The 15,350-nt window shown below is 42.1% G+C and overlaps 1 protein-coding gene across 1 annotated transcript in view; it reads left to right on the forward strand.

The window, feature by feature from the left end:
- Positions 1–15,350, forward strand: part of MYO16 (myosin XVI) — a 452,710-nt gene that overhangs the window by 34,927 nt on the left and 402,433 nt on the right. Inside the window, exons 1-2 of the mRNA XM_080377718.1 lie at positions 1–10,741; positions 11,045–13,558. The exon at positions 1–10,741 is cut by the window's left edge and continues 34,927 nt beyond it. The gene's annotated coding sequence lies outside the window, so the exon portion shown is untranslated. The remainder of the gene's footprint in view (positions 10,742–11,044; positions 13,559–15,350) is intronic.

Genomic DNA, 15,350 nt, shown 5'->3' on the forward strand with positions numbered 1-15,350 from the left:
TTTGAGACAGCATTAGCACAGGAACATTAAAAAACTCGCTACCAAAAGCCTGGTTTTGCTCCTGCCTGAGACACAAAAGATCTCACCAAAAAACGTTTGTCAGAGTACAGGTAAGTTGCATGAACTATATGGAAAAGTACTTCCCAAACGATCATCTCTGATTTTTATTGCAGTGCCTAAAAATACACAGCCCTAGCCTGCAAGCATGCCCCCAATATAACAGAGAGCACTCCTGCTCTGGAAAATGGGTGGCATTCTGCCCCCAGCATCCGCTAGCCCACAGAGACCAGCCAGCCTGCAGGGCTGAGGCCAACACACATGCTGTGCGCTGCTGCCACCTCCATTTCCAAAGGCTGGTTATCTGTTCCTGAACTGCCACACTTTTGCACTTACAGAACAGCAATTAGGTGTGAAATATCTTAGAAAGGATAAAACAAAGCTGTAAAAGAAAAAAAAAAAAAAGGCACTGGATTTTAAATGAAAAGGAAGTCTTTCCTGTTTTTCCATCTCATTTACCTTTTGCCAGTATTTGAAACAAACAAAAAAAATCACAATCAACATATCAACTAACATTGTAAAAAATGAGATAACAGAGAAGACAATAAATTGTGAAAACTTTACCAAAAAAAATCTCAAAATATGTAGTTCAGATGTCCTTCATAGGGTGTGCCTTAGAAATTCTGTAGCAGAGAATACAGAGCTGACAGATTTCAAATTTCAGAATAGGAAATATTCTGATTCTGACATTAGGGGGACATCAATTTATACCAAAAAAAAAAAAATCACCAGATCAATGTTGTTTCATATTTAAAATCCATTTCAAAATCTTACTTGAAAGGTTGCTGAGAAATGCAGATGTGGAATTGGAACAACCTTTGATGACTATGAGAACAACAGCAGGCTGAATGATAGGATGATAATACACAGAAAGACTTGGGAAGTGAAGTTTAAATTCGGCAGCATTTTAAATGTATATATTTGGCAGCATCTAAAGCCAAAATGTACTACATAGGTGGCAGAAGATAGAATCCAAGATCAGTTACTCCTTTTTTCTGGAATGCAGGAATGTTTTATTGCATGAAAGTTCATTCACTCTAAATATATTCTTTTGCTTTTTATTCACTCCTTCATCCTTGGCAAGGGAAATGCAATGAAGAAACATGGAAGAAGTGCTGTGAAGAAGGTCTCTTCAGCTGTTACCCAAGTCCTTTGGCACAAGATTTGCAATAATCTACATCAGCAGCAAATCCAAGAGTTATCTGCCAGCAGACTCTTAGAATCATGGTCTGTAACTGCTCTCAGATTTTCTCTTTCCCCCATCTCTCAGCATCCCCTGCAACAAAGAAAGGAGAATTGATAGGACCACATCCAAAATAAGAATTCACTGCTTTTCTTTTGAGAAGTGGCAGAGGCAAAGAAATAATATCTTGTCTCCATTTTGAATTATTTATTTTTAGATTTCTTTAAATATATTTTTTATGAGAGGATATTGATGTGGTTTGGTTTGATGCTGGCTTTGATTCAGTAAACAAATATCCATTTTTATATATATATATACACACACACACATATGTGCACTGATATGATTTGAAGGTTTCAAGATTTTCTGGCTTTCGCATTGTAGTAAATATACTGCATTGTTTTGTGGATTAAACTCTTATGGAAAAAGTGGTGAGCAAATAAAAAAGAAAGTGCCACCTAACAAAGAAGCCATCTGTTCTTCTGCCACAAATTGGGAGGGGGGAAAAAAAAGGTCTATTTTGAGTCACTTGCATGGCTTGGACATCCTGCCTTCTCAGTGGGCATATACAGTACGTTTAAGCTCACATCAGAGACCTTCCTGGTTGGCATTGGCTAAAGACTCTGTGAATATGCTGAAGATATGGGCTCCAAGAGAAAAAAAAAAAACAAGCTGCTGAAAACAAAATGTTAACACTTTTGTAAATCTGCCAAGTTTTTCAATATAACTGCCAACAGTTTGATGTTCAGAGGAACTCAGCAGAATTGCTAACATGCATGCTGCATAAATGGCTATTCATTAGAAAGATGCTGTAGTTTATATGTGACTGCTTTCTTTGGCTGGCTAATATATCAAGTATGGTACTTGTTTTGTACTGTGAAAAACTTTCTCCATTACCATAGTAACCTTTTGCATGTTGGCGGAAGCTGATGTCATTCGTGGTATTATTCATTCTTAGTGAATTGGTCCTCAAAGTGCTAGCAAGTTCCAGGGAGATAAAGAATACTAAGTATACATTCTGGTTAAACATGATTTAACCCTTTCACCTCACCAGGTCCCTGGAGATATATAGGTACATATATTTGATAGATACACATACACATATTTAGTTTCTTTAGTATTGCCAAGGAAAAGGTTAGAATGTCACATTTGTCTAGCCTAATTCTAGAGTAGAGAGTAAAGGCATGAGTCCTCTGCCACTCTCTTTTTATTCTATGGTATCCCAGCATTACAGATAAATTCATTTAAGAAAAAATAATTTAGTCTTTTTTTCTATTTGTCTATTCACCTAAAGTTACTTCATTCTTCTTGATTACCAATAGTATGATAAAAAATGAACCGTTTGTTCTCTAAGTATCTTTATAACTACTATTAAATAAATCTGAAGTTAAGATTTTCATTGTGCATACTCTACAGACTTTCTGTTATTAAAGTGGTAACATAAAATTGGGCATTTGCTTTTGACTGGGGTGAGATCAGAATCAAACTGAGGAAGACGGCAAATCTTACCTGGAGTTACATATAACCTAGAAATCTTGACACCTTCTGTAATGATTCTTTTGTCTATGAACTTCATGTCTCATGTACAGTACTGGAGGCATGTGTGTGGTGGCAAAGGACTCTTAATCAGTTCCAGGTCAAGGACAGAGAGACATCAGGACTTGATCCTGAAACTTTTTCCTTTCCCTTTCCATACCTATGGACACACAAACACAGGAAGAAGAAGAATATCTGTGTCAAAGCCTGAGGGGCCATAGAAGCAAAAGCAAGCTTCCCTTGCCACACTGAGTGCAGAGGTATGACTACAGGAAAGGGAGACAAAGGTGGCGTCAAAATGAACCTGCTGGAGATTGATTCCACTGGATTTGTTGAAATCCCCTCCAGCACAGCCTTACTGGAAGATGTATAAATTTTGCTATACTTTTCTCTTTAGGTCTGTGTAACATTTGCTGGTTCTTCACCTTAATGACTAACTTTGCTCATATTAACCCTTAGGCAGACTTGAAAGAAGTAGATACTTTAGTCCATGCTTTAATCTATCCAGACTGCATAATATGGTGTCACTAATGGACATAGCCTACAAACCAGGGTGTCCTAATGAGGCCTTTGTTTAAACTTGGGGCTAGACAGCTTACTCCTCTTGAAAGCTGCATAATCTTGTTTTCTTTTTGTGCTTGAGGTTACATCTAAACCTCTAAATGGCGGATTGTGATATTCCCACAATTTATTCCAATAGACCTCGCTGATAAAGGGATTAAGGCTGTGAACCTTAATCTAACACATACTTCTCCCATAATTTTGAAAAAGCCTCTTAGAATTCCTATGTAAACACATGGACTTACTGTCTAGTTTATTTCCAGTCAGAGGTGTCTAAATGTAGCACCTGAATTTGTCATTTTCCACACATATTTTCTACTGAGCTCATGTCTTTCAATTTCATTATAACTAGTTTCAGTCCTATTGCCATTTGTGCAAGTTGGCATTAGAAGGAGTAGAATATTATCCTGGAGTGCAAACAGTGACACTGACTACTTCTGACTCAAGTTTTTTCAAAGTAGCTGAGCGACTTCTACATTCCATTGCCCTTGTTTCACATTCTGATCTTCTTTTAAGAAACCTGTCAGTCGTGGAACACCAGCTATAAGGTCTGACAAATTTCCTGTAACCAAACAAAATCTTCCTGAAAGAGAAGTGGGATTTCTGGAAGGCATAGATTGCCATTTAAAATATTGATTTCTCACCTGTTGGTATGTTCTGTTCTCTGATTTTATTCCATATGTTCTGCTCTGAGGCTCCACCCTACATCTCAAGCAGAGAATTCACCAGCTCAGATCCTTCAGCTAGGGTCAAGGATGCCAAGAACCTCTTGCTGTAAAATTTAAAAAGCTGTACTGAAGTTATTTTGAAAGAAAATCCTCAAAAGCACTTTAACATATGAAGTTTGTTCAGAAGCCAACTTGGAAGGTGGTAGAATTCTCCAAGCTACACACAAAAATTATATTCTGCATATAATAATTCCTCCTTTTAGGGGTGAGTGAAGACATACAGTATGCCACCACACTGTTTGGGGTAACTTCTGGCTCGCAGAGTTTGAACATACCATTTGAGCTCCCTACAGTCATCTTTGATGAGACTCACACATTTTGTTGGTTACTTAATGCTCAGTTCTCTTCTGGTAGAGGAAAGACCTATCTGGTCTTAGGCACAACTAGTCAAAAAACACAGCAAGGCACCACAACAAGTTGCATAACTGTCTATAACAAAAATAATGTCTCAGTACTTTTTCATTGAAATAATAATGATGGCATCATGTTTTTGAAATAGCATCTCAATGAAATTAATGGGAAGGTTCATTAGTATTACTGTGTACCTGCTGTGTAATTTCAGGTGGACATCCTTTACTCTGCTGATTCAAGGGGAAGCACAATAGATCTCTGCTCCTGGGTGGTTTTGTCAAGGCTTTAATAAGCAGAGGACTGGAAACACAGTGCCAAAAGCTTCTGCCTTTTATTTAAAGGATATTTAGATAATGTCACATAAGACAAACTGGCTCAGTCTAAATCCCATATTTGTTGCCTGCTAGTAAAGAGGTTTTTAGTTGAAGGGATCATGAATACTTGAGCTGTGGTGTTGGAATCTGCAATGAATATCACTGATAAAATCAGTCTTTGCTTGGTCCCTGTACATGGTGAAGGTAGTCATTAGTCTGTTGAGCTAAAATAACGAGCCTCCATATTTTCTCATTAATGTTCTCTTTGCTTATTCCAGTAACTCCTCCTAAATTTGTAGATTAAGATCATTTCATTTGAAACCTAAATTCAAGTGAATGTTGATTTGCTGATTTAAACTTCAGCACTGCCATGCTGAAGTATAGTGTCCATCTTTATCAGTCTGTGCTGCTTTAAAATAACTACTGAATTTTGTACATGTATAAAACTACAAATAAATCAATATCTGAACTTCCCAGTCTGAACACTAGTGTTTTAATTTCACTGCTAAGACATTTGAATGGGGATTATTTTGCTGTCTGCAAAGTCAGAGATCTAGTAAAACTAATAGAAAGGTCATTTTTTATTATGCCTAACCGGTTGGTTAAATCATCTGAGAAATCTGTCAGTTCCCTGTGTTTGAACTTCTCTGTACTGAAATGCTAATTCAAACAAGAGTATGTTCTAATTGTATTATACTGTAAAAGTTGACGTTAAAAGCATTCCCTTATCTAGGATGATGGGTAAAATACCAGTTTTGCTAGTGACAGACAGAGAATTTCAGGAACCAAAACCTGCCAGAAAAGTGAGCAATTCACCTTTGCTTCATTTTTTTCCTAATGAATGTAAAAGTGGTTAGCAAACCATTTATTTTTGAAAGAAGCTTTCAATTAATATTAAAAACCCAGTATTTATCAGAAATTAAGAAAAAATCATCTTTCATATTTGGACAAAAATCAGATTATCTGTCTATTGAAAAAATAGTTTTCCTAAACAAAATGGACACTTCTGGTGAGATTGATTTGACTAAATGATTACTGGCACTGCTGAGAATCCTTCCCTTTACTTAGATAGAGGTACCTAAACACCTTCCTAAGGCTGTGGCATGGGTAGATTAGTCTAGGATGTTTCTACAAGAAATACCTCCATTCCAAGTCCTTTAGCCCAATCCAGGGGACACTGGATCCAGAAGAAGGATTTTACTTTTTTTTTGTTGGATATAGTGATTTCATCCATTCCATACCAGTCACTTCTTGAAACTCTTTTTAAGCCAGTTTCAGCCTACTGCCAGACTGTGACTACCCAGCAGATATTGAGGTATTGGTTAAACTAGGGGCAAACTTCAGGCAGTCTCCTTAACAAATATTGATCAACAACCAGTGGAGACAGCCAGGCTGAATCTCCTCTGGAGCAGAGGAATATCACTGATGACTGAAGGCACTGTCAGGTCTGACTCTATAGGACGTGGGTTGTTTGTGGAAGAAGCAGGATTTGCCAGGGTTGATGCTGTGGCCCTGAATAATGAGGTCCTCATCAGTTTATCCAAGATAATGAGGGTAGGCCTAATGGTATGTAGAGACATAGGACAATTCATCATCGTCATCATCTTCTGTGGGGATATCTTCAGGGATAAAATTCTTTTCTGTCCACCTCCTCCCTTTCTTCCTCCTGCTCCTCTCTGTTCCCACCTTCAGTTGTGATCATGCACAAGATGTCAAGTTCCTCTGACAGACCTACATCTCATACAACTCTTGCCAAGACTACCACATTTTTCCCCCCATTTTTGTTTTGCTTCACGTACCCTGATTCAGTTTTCTCCAGCTGGTCTACTCAGCTATCTCAGAACAGTCATTGAAATGGCTTTGGGGAGTTTGTGCTACAGTACTTCGGTCACGGTGGTGATGTGGTTCGCCTGGACTATGTAAGAGCATTGTAAGGGTTATATATTTTTGGCATTTTTCCCATGTTTTTCCAAGAGCATGGCCCAGAAAAATCCTCAAACTAAGTAATGTAAACATTTCAGGAATGTGACCTGAGAGTGCTGCCACATGCCATGTAGCAGGAGAGCACAGATACAGTCAGTGATTTCAGATAGATTCATTTTGCTAAGTAAACTGCTTGATTAGGGCTCATGTTTATAATACAGTATGATATTTTCATTACAAAATAATATACTTGTTAGTAATAAAATGGAAATTTCTGTGTCAAGTGAGATCAAGTTTAATCTCTGCAAATTACGATCATGACCTTTTTGGTCTGAAAGCAAAACTGATGAAAGGATGTAATAAAAGGAAAATCATGAATTCATTTTTAAAGATTTAGAATTTCTGAGAGACCCAGGAAGTCAAAATTCTATCCTACAGACTTCTTGAGACACTAGAAATACTCCTTTTCCTCACCAGAATGTAAATAAAACCTTTGGAAAGAGTGGGAGCAGTGAAGTAAAATATGAGCTCTCTGACTCATGGAGAACAAGTATATAGGGCATTTGCTTGGTGTGCCAGAAACACATATACAGTTTGTGAGTCTGCCTTACTCAGGCTAGGGGTTAATCCTTACTGGAGTTGTGGGGGATAGATCCTTTCATTTTAACCAGCTACACTGTCCGTTTAGCAACTCTGGTAGGATAAGAACACGCATATTATTGTTTACTACAGTTCACTGATTGCATTGTTGCATGCACTTCTCTTGATAAAACCTTTCCTGACAAAATGTGGTTTTAAACTGGATTCCAACGAATAAGAAGTTCCTCTCAAAATACCAGTTTCTAAAAATGATTCACTAAGAATTCAAAATAAATGGAGCCACACTGTAACTGAACTAAAGCTAAATGCAGATATCCTCTGCCTTACATTGCCAAGACAGTCACGAAGCTAATGGGTTTCAACCTCAAAAACTAATCTTGTGCACCTCACCCTACTATGTAGATCACTCACATAGTGATGAAAATGGTAAGAAACCATGGAGCAGGTGTCCAAAGTCAGTATTTCAGGCAGAGTCTATAGAATGCCTAAATGTAAGTTTTCTGAATGATTACTCCTGACAATGTAATGTATTTCCCTGTATAGAAGCCAATGGCATCTAATTCAATATTTAAAATGCAGCTATAACCAAGCAGCTGAAACTCTCGGTAACCCAATCCTCGATTAACACATCAACAATTAGTAATTTTATCATTGTGATAGGACCTTATGGAGCCATAAATTCAAATCAGCAGTGGTGCTATTCAGAGGTTAGTAGCTGTTCCAGTATTTCCAGTCTTGTACTTCTCCAAACTAATTTTCAAGAAGATATATGGTATATTTAAATACTATGGACCTTGATCAATGCAAGCCCATGAATAGAAATCAATGGCTTTGTCAATTTGCCCAAACCTAGCATCTGATCCACCCTGCAGAGTGGATCTAGATACACAGAAAATCCATAGCGCAAAAGTACTGTGTCTTTGTGCTGTGCTTTGCATTATGGATTCAAAGAAAACCTTTGAATATGGCACGAGATAAATTTTGATGCTTTCTTTTTAATTTGCCTTGCTTATGTCAGTATTAAAATGACATACCCCACACTGTAATTAGTTCACTGCCAGAATAGAAAATTATATATAAGTCTTCAGGTTAGGATATAGAATTTTTAACAGGAAGATGAGTGCTTATTGATAAATTCAGCTAATACAGCTGGAGAAAGAAAGCAATCTGATCAGGCCATTGTCTTATCTGAAAAACAAATAAACATCGATGAGTGTAATTTGCAGTGACAGACACAAAAATACTGTGAAATTCATACACACTCAAATGGATACAAAATTTTTCTCCTTGACTAACTTTCATAATGTTTCATTAACCTTGGTGGAAAACTCCAGCAAAGACATTTATTCACTAGAAGCAAGTCGGGCTGCTGAGTATTGGCTATGTATAAATAAAGATGTTTTCCAATCTGAAAAGACAATTCCTTTCCCTTACCCTTTTCCCTTTCTCTGTTCTCTTTTCTTTTTTCCTGATTTATCTGTGATATTGCATGACATCTTTAAAAATAATGGTCTTTAGTGTGGGTATTCTACAGCAAGCAAGAGAGAACATAATTTGATGTGTGTATTCTAGGTCACTTCTTTTCACTTCATATTTTTGCATCACCTACCATGTCTATAGCCATAGTAGATTATTTACTTATCTGTCCATTTATTTTCTTTGACATAACCTGTCCAGCTGTGTCTATGCAGCAAAACTGAAGTGCCTTCAAAGTTAGAAAACTAGGTATGTTTGGCATGATTAAAAACATGCCCTCTCCCTTTCCTTGACCCCAATCTTCCCCTACCCAGCTTCCCCACTTTTCCATTCTGAGATCACTACAGTTCTGGCTGTCTAGAAACCTTTTACTTTCCTCACTTCACCCCATATAATTTGCATGAACAAAGTGTCTCCCAGCTTTCAGGCAATGATTCACACCTCCTACCTAAGCTTTTAGCTGTCAAACTACAGAAGTTTTTCTTCCACAACTGACTATTCCGTTAAAAAGCAGCCAACACATCTACATAGCATGTGTCGTAGCTGCATGGGACAAGCAGACACCCTGTCATGCCCCTGTATCCCCAAGGTACATAGCTGAAATTATGTTTCTGAAGAAAAACATTAAGTCTAAAAGAATACAAAAGTTGAATATATCCAGAGGGAAGTGTAGGGTTAACATGATCTTTAGTTTCAAATGATTTAAGGAAAATACTACTCAATTAAAAAAAGGTAAAAAGTGAAAGTAAATCTACTTGAACATGGGGGGGTAGCCTCAGGACAACCACAGATGTTCAGCTCCTTTTCCTATCAAACAGAAACTTCCGAGCTGCAAGCAGGAATGTTCTTCATACCCATGCTATTCCAATGGCATGCTTGGCATTTTTGTAAAGCTCATGCCAGGGGAATTTCCATGTCTTCTTATGGCTTTTCTTGTGAGAATAATTGGTGATTGAAGAATAACTGCACTAGAATTTACACCCCAACAGTAGGTTACAGAAAGGAGCTGATTGACAACAACTCCAAATTACTTCAAATTCCTTCTCATTCAGAATTTCATCCCCTGAACTGATTTATGACATGCTCTGGAGAAGCAAGGAGCAATCATTTGTTTGCAGGTTAGTGTCAAATGTGATAACAATTTAGATTCATAACTATCAATAAAAGAATGAATGAATGAATTGCAATAGCATTCTTGGTAGACTGCACATAGATTGGAAATGATACTTAAGTCACGTTTTGCTCATACTGGAGTTTGATTAGATGTAGTCAACACCAGTGGGTGATCTTAGCTCACTTTTACAAAGGTTTTACTCAAAATTAATACTTTTTGTTCCAAAGTCACACCAATTTTTTCTACAGTGGTCATTACTAACTTCAGATATCTATGGTCAATAATTTTATTTTTGCCTTCTAATCTGTGGCTTTGGAAAAGCTGATTTGTATGTGTTTCTATGTGAACAAACTAATGAACACTAAAAAACTGGGTAGCTTTATGTATATTGTATATAATGGTAAACTGACCTTTTAGGTCTTTTAACAGTGGAAGAATCAGCTTTGGAACCAGAAACAATATTGCTATTTTAATGACATATTGTCATTCTAGTGCAATAATTTAATATTTTATAAACTGTTGAATTGTATTTTAACATGGACTACCTGGTGGGAGATGGTATGCCTACACAGAACAGTGCTGTGTCCTGCAAAGACACCAAATCTAGCTTGTGCACAGGAGCCAGCACAGACCCAGCACTCCTATTGAGACTGCACTGTAGCGCAGATATACGCTGCACATGTTATTGTTACTGACATGCTGAGCACTAGGTGTGCATTTCTCCACAGCACTTGAAGTTTCAGGCTAGAGAATCTGGTGCAGGAGAAATGACTGGAGACAGTGGGGAAATAGAGAGGCCTTGGTTTAATATCTTGCTCCAGCAGCTAGTATCAAACTTCAAGCAAGCCCTAGAAGTGAGGTCTTCCTTCCCTCTGCCTGATGGTGTCCTAACCACGAAGTACGAGAATCTTTCTTTCTCTAACAGTTCGTTTGTGCCATGCAAAGTAGAATAGTATACATAAGAAGAGCAGATTTAAGGTACCCTCTATTCTGAGCTCTTCCTATGAAGGCGAATTTCATGAGACAGTTCAGTGAGTGGCTGCCTGCTGCAGTTCTGGGGCAGTCCTTATTGCTCTCCTGGCACTACAGCTGTTCTTTACTTCTTTCTCATCTACCCAGCCTTGACTCCCGGACGGCCTGTTCAAGCAAGTAAACTGCTATGAAAAAATGTTTCGCTTTTTTTTATTTTTTTCTCCAACAGAGGAAGTATTAGGAGCAGGACTGCCAGCTTTAGGACAACAGAGAGCTCCAAAACCAGCTTAGCTGCATTGTAAAAGTATACCCTCAGGGAAAGCAGCAACCCCATTTACCACTGGAGTCTCCTGTGGCATCTAAACCTTTCTGTGCTTTGTTTTCGTGAACCTAGGCACCAGCAAACGTGAAGATATGGGGGCTCTTTTCATACCGGTGCTCTTCTTTCTATTCTTCCAAGAATAAAAAATGAATTGTGTTCATTTCACAGTACGTAGTTCTGATTTTTTTTTTAACTTTTTCAGCTTTCTCACTTTTGAGAAAGTCTTTCAGCTTGCAGGCGTTTTCCCTATGCTTTGTCTCATGAGTCACTTGCAACACAATTAGCCTAGTAAATAAACTTTTCTATATCAGCGTTTGCCAGAATGGGGCTTACCTCAGTACTACTGGCAACAATTTCTATTTGACTTGAAATGGTTGCTTTTAAGTAATAGTCTAATGTGCCAGATAGTATACCATTAACATACTTCATGGTTTTGAAAAACAAAATGAACTGTAAGCAGACAGAGATCTTGTGTGTGCCTTAACTGAGGTACTTTACACAGCTATTGCTTCATTTCTGTTTTAGATGACCGGCCTCTAGTCCCTCAGCCAGGGAAGATGACTTTAAAGTAAAAGCCTACATTAAGTGAGAAGTCAAAGGAAAGGCACCACAAAAAGCTTCTAGGAGATCCTTTCCACCCAAGACATCAGCCTTTCTGGACTGAGTAGAAATCAATAGGAAATGACAGATCTTACACATGAAAGTTGTTTACAGAGCACAAGAAGGAAGTCACCCGGCTTTTGCATAACCACTGATTACTTGGAGTGCTTGGCCAACAAGCAAAGAGCCATTACAGGCCTTCCTCAGCCCCAGAGAGTTTCAATCCACATTCTAAGAAAGTGCTTTGGAGAGGCACTAAGGCATGCTGAGGCTTGGGGAAGAAGGAAATGAGGTGCTCCATCACTGTTAGGCCAGAGGGCAGCCAGCACTGTAAGTCAAGAAGACATCATCCAAGCAGGAGACTGACTGAGGGTCTAAATTCTGCTCCCTATAGTGTACATCATCAGGATAAAAAATATCCTGGGAGCACGTTTCCTAACTGAGCACCCCAATCACAAAACTAAAGACTAGATTCTCCTGTCCTTCAGTACCTGTGGCTCCTTCACCCCTGGCATGTACTGGTTCAGCTCCCAGGCACAGGGAAGAGTATGCCTTGCTCCCTTCCCGCATTTAATCTGGTTGCAGGGGCACTAGATGTTCAGGCATTGGGTACAGGACTCCTGCATCTTCATGTCAAGCTAGTTGTGGTCAGATCCATGACTTGCATCTTGGGTTTCTCTAGAAAGCTGAAATGAATTTCAGAAAGTGGGCCACTTACATGTGTATCACAGCTGAGCTTTAAATGCAGGACAGCTGCCTATACCCCTTGCAACCAGCCCTGAGTCGGTGCAGGTGCCACCATCGGGCAAGCAGAGACCATTCAAGACCAAGTCAGGGGTAACGTAATACGTAGGTGTTTCTACTCTATAGTTAATCCCGGAAAACAGATGCGCTGATGTGCATCAATGGGTATATACTTTAGTTAAAAGTTAAGCAGGGTTTTCACCTGTGGGCAAAATATCTTAAGAGCCAGTCTCCCTGCTTGACAAGCCGAGAAGAGATTTCTCTGTCACGGGGACTTGTGGCTTTGCTGCCTTTGTGTTTTTGTAGGATTCCTGCCTACAGTGCCAGTGAACACCGCGCCGAAGCAGCAGGGTGTGAGCAAGCTTCTTGTTGTACCGGGACAGAAATAGCTGCATCTGAGCTGCCGTGTAGCTACGAACCTCGTAAGAAGTGTTGCTTTTGCCTCCATCTCACGGGGTGGTAATTATGACATTCCCAGCGTTTCCCTTTTGTCGGGCATTGTGTGCCAGCAGGGAATCAAGTGAGTCTTTGTTGTGCTGAACTACACCGAGACTACTCCAGTGCACGCAGCCCCGCCGGCCGCCTCCTCCGGGCAGCGTTACCCAGGGCGAGGGGCGGACAATGAAGTCCGAAAGGCACGGGAGAGCCGCAGCCGCTGGCGGCGTGCCCCGCGGGGCCGGGGGAGCCCCGAGCGCGGCGGGGGGCGGCGGGCAACGAGCGGGGCCCGGGGGGCGGCCGGGCGCACGGGGCCGCGGAGCCTCCCCGGGCCCGCCCGGCAGGTACCGGGGCGGGGCGGTGCAGGGGGAGGCGCCCCCCGGCCGCCCCGGCACGGCCGGCAGCTGGGCACCGCACCGCGGGGAGGCGGCCGCGGGAGGAGGTGGGCAGGACGGAGTGCCGGGGGGGGCAGGCAGGGGCGGCGCGGCGGGGCTGGGCTGGGCCGGGCCGGGCCGGGCGCACCGTGCCGCGAAGAAAGACCCCCGGAGAAAGTGGAAGTGCGGCGCGGCGCCGGGCCCCGCCGCCGCCCCCGCCCCGCGGCCGGCCGGCACGGAGGAGAGGCGGCTGCCCCGTCCCCCCGAGGTGAGTGCCGCCCGCGGGCCGGCTGCGCGGGGGGCTGCCCCGCCGCGCTCGGCGTCGGCAGCGTGCTGGTGAGGAGGCTCGTGTTGCGGAGGGGTTTCGTGGTTTCGGGTGTGTGTGTGTTAAATTTTTAAATTATTATTTTTTTTGGTTTTTTTTTTTTTTTTCTCTCTTCTCTGTTTGTCCGTGCCCTGGTGAGGCGCTGCCCGGGCGGCAGCTGCCCGTGCTGCGGGTGGGGTGCAAACGGGGCAGGCAGGGAGGGAGGGAGATCCAGTGGGTCACCGAGGTGCTCGCCTCGGTCCGCTCTTATTGTGTGCGGAGGTGAGAAAACTAACCTAGGCTCTGCCAGATTTGCATTTTCCCTTAAAACAGCCTTTTCACGGGCACGCTATTGCCCTTCCCGAGCCCCCCGGTCGGGCGCAGAGGCTGATGCAAGCCTGCCACCCCACCGGTGTAAATCGGTGCTGACGAGCAACTGGAGGGGCATCTCTGATTGAACGTTTTCTTTCACCGGCGGCGTCAGTCGGTTCCATCCCGATGTCTAGGGGAAGCGTGCCTACGGAACGGATGCAAGAAGGGTGTCGCAGCCCGGCGCTGTGCCGTGCTGGCTACCAGCAGCCCTGCTCAGGTGGCCGCGGAGCCCGCGCCGGGCTGGGGGGCTCCCCGCGCCGTCCTTTCGCAACACCCCGTGGGGAGCTGGTCGGGTATGTGTGAGGCTGGGTGCCAGAAACCCTGGCTTGCGAGGGCTGGGGTTGCTGGCGTCGGGAGCCTGCTGGCCTTGCAATCTCTTTCTCCAGAAAGAATTACTTTTCCCTTCTTCCCTCCGGGAAGACACCGAGTAGCATGCCAGGATAATCCCGTTTGTTTCAGGAAGAGGGGGGGCACATTAATTTAGGTGTTTGCCCGGTGAGTTTATGAACTTTCTGCGGGAAACTTTTAAACTTGGAATTGTTGTTCCAACGGGAAGAATGGGAACGTTGGCCCTGCACAAGAGAAGTGCCAGCCCTGGAGCAGCGCGGGGGTCTTCTGCCGTGGGTTGTTTCTGGGTACAGTCTCAGGCAGGTTGTGGTTCCTTGTCTCCTGTTCCCACATCTCTGTAAGAGAGCATTCTCCTGTCGAGCTGTGTGTTCTCCATGTATTCTGCTCATAGAGCCCTGGCTAGACTCGCTATTTTAAGTAGGTTATACCCAAAACAAGGAAGCAGTGCTGAAGTAGTAGCTTTTTAGGTGGTGTTTTGCTTTGGGGGTGATTTTTAGGTGGTGTGTTGCTTTGGGGGTGATTTTGCAGGTGTAAAACCATTCCTGTTTGCTGGGACTAGAACACATTTAGACTTCATTGTCAGCATTGGAGATGTGACCTGAGGGGCGGGGTGGGGGTGGGGGGGTGGGGAAAGCATGTTATGTACATATATATGTGTGTGTGTACAGTACGTTCAACATGAATGGACAAGTTCTCTTGACTGGACTATTGTTATGGAACAGCAGGGATGCCATTAAAAGTACCAGTAAAGGCTGGGATTGGGCTGATTGGTAGAGCAGAGCTCTGAACCGTTGCAGTGATTTTATGTTGTAGCAGTATTCAGAAATCCCAGCTGTAAATCACATTATATAAAGAGAAAGCCAGTCCTTGGCCTCAAGGGGTGACACAGGTACAGCAGGCAATTTGTAAGAGGAAGGAACAGAGGGGAAGCCATTTGTCTAATGTTACATAGGTTAGGCCAGAACTGAAAGTTTCCAGACTGAAGCTGACTTTATATATTCTGTCTCTGTCATAATAGGCTTTCATTAGGATAGGC

Source organism: Falco punctatus (genome assembly GCF_963210335.1).
Source record: "Falco punctatus genome assembly, chromosome: 2".
Lineage (NCBI taxonomy): Eukaryota > Metazoa > Chordata > Aves > Falconiformes > Falconidae > Falco > Falco punctatus.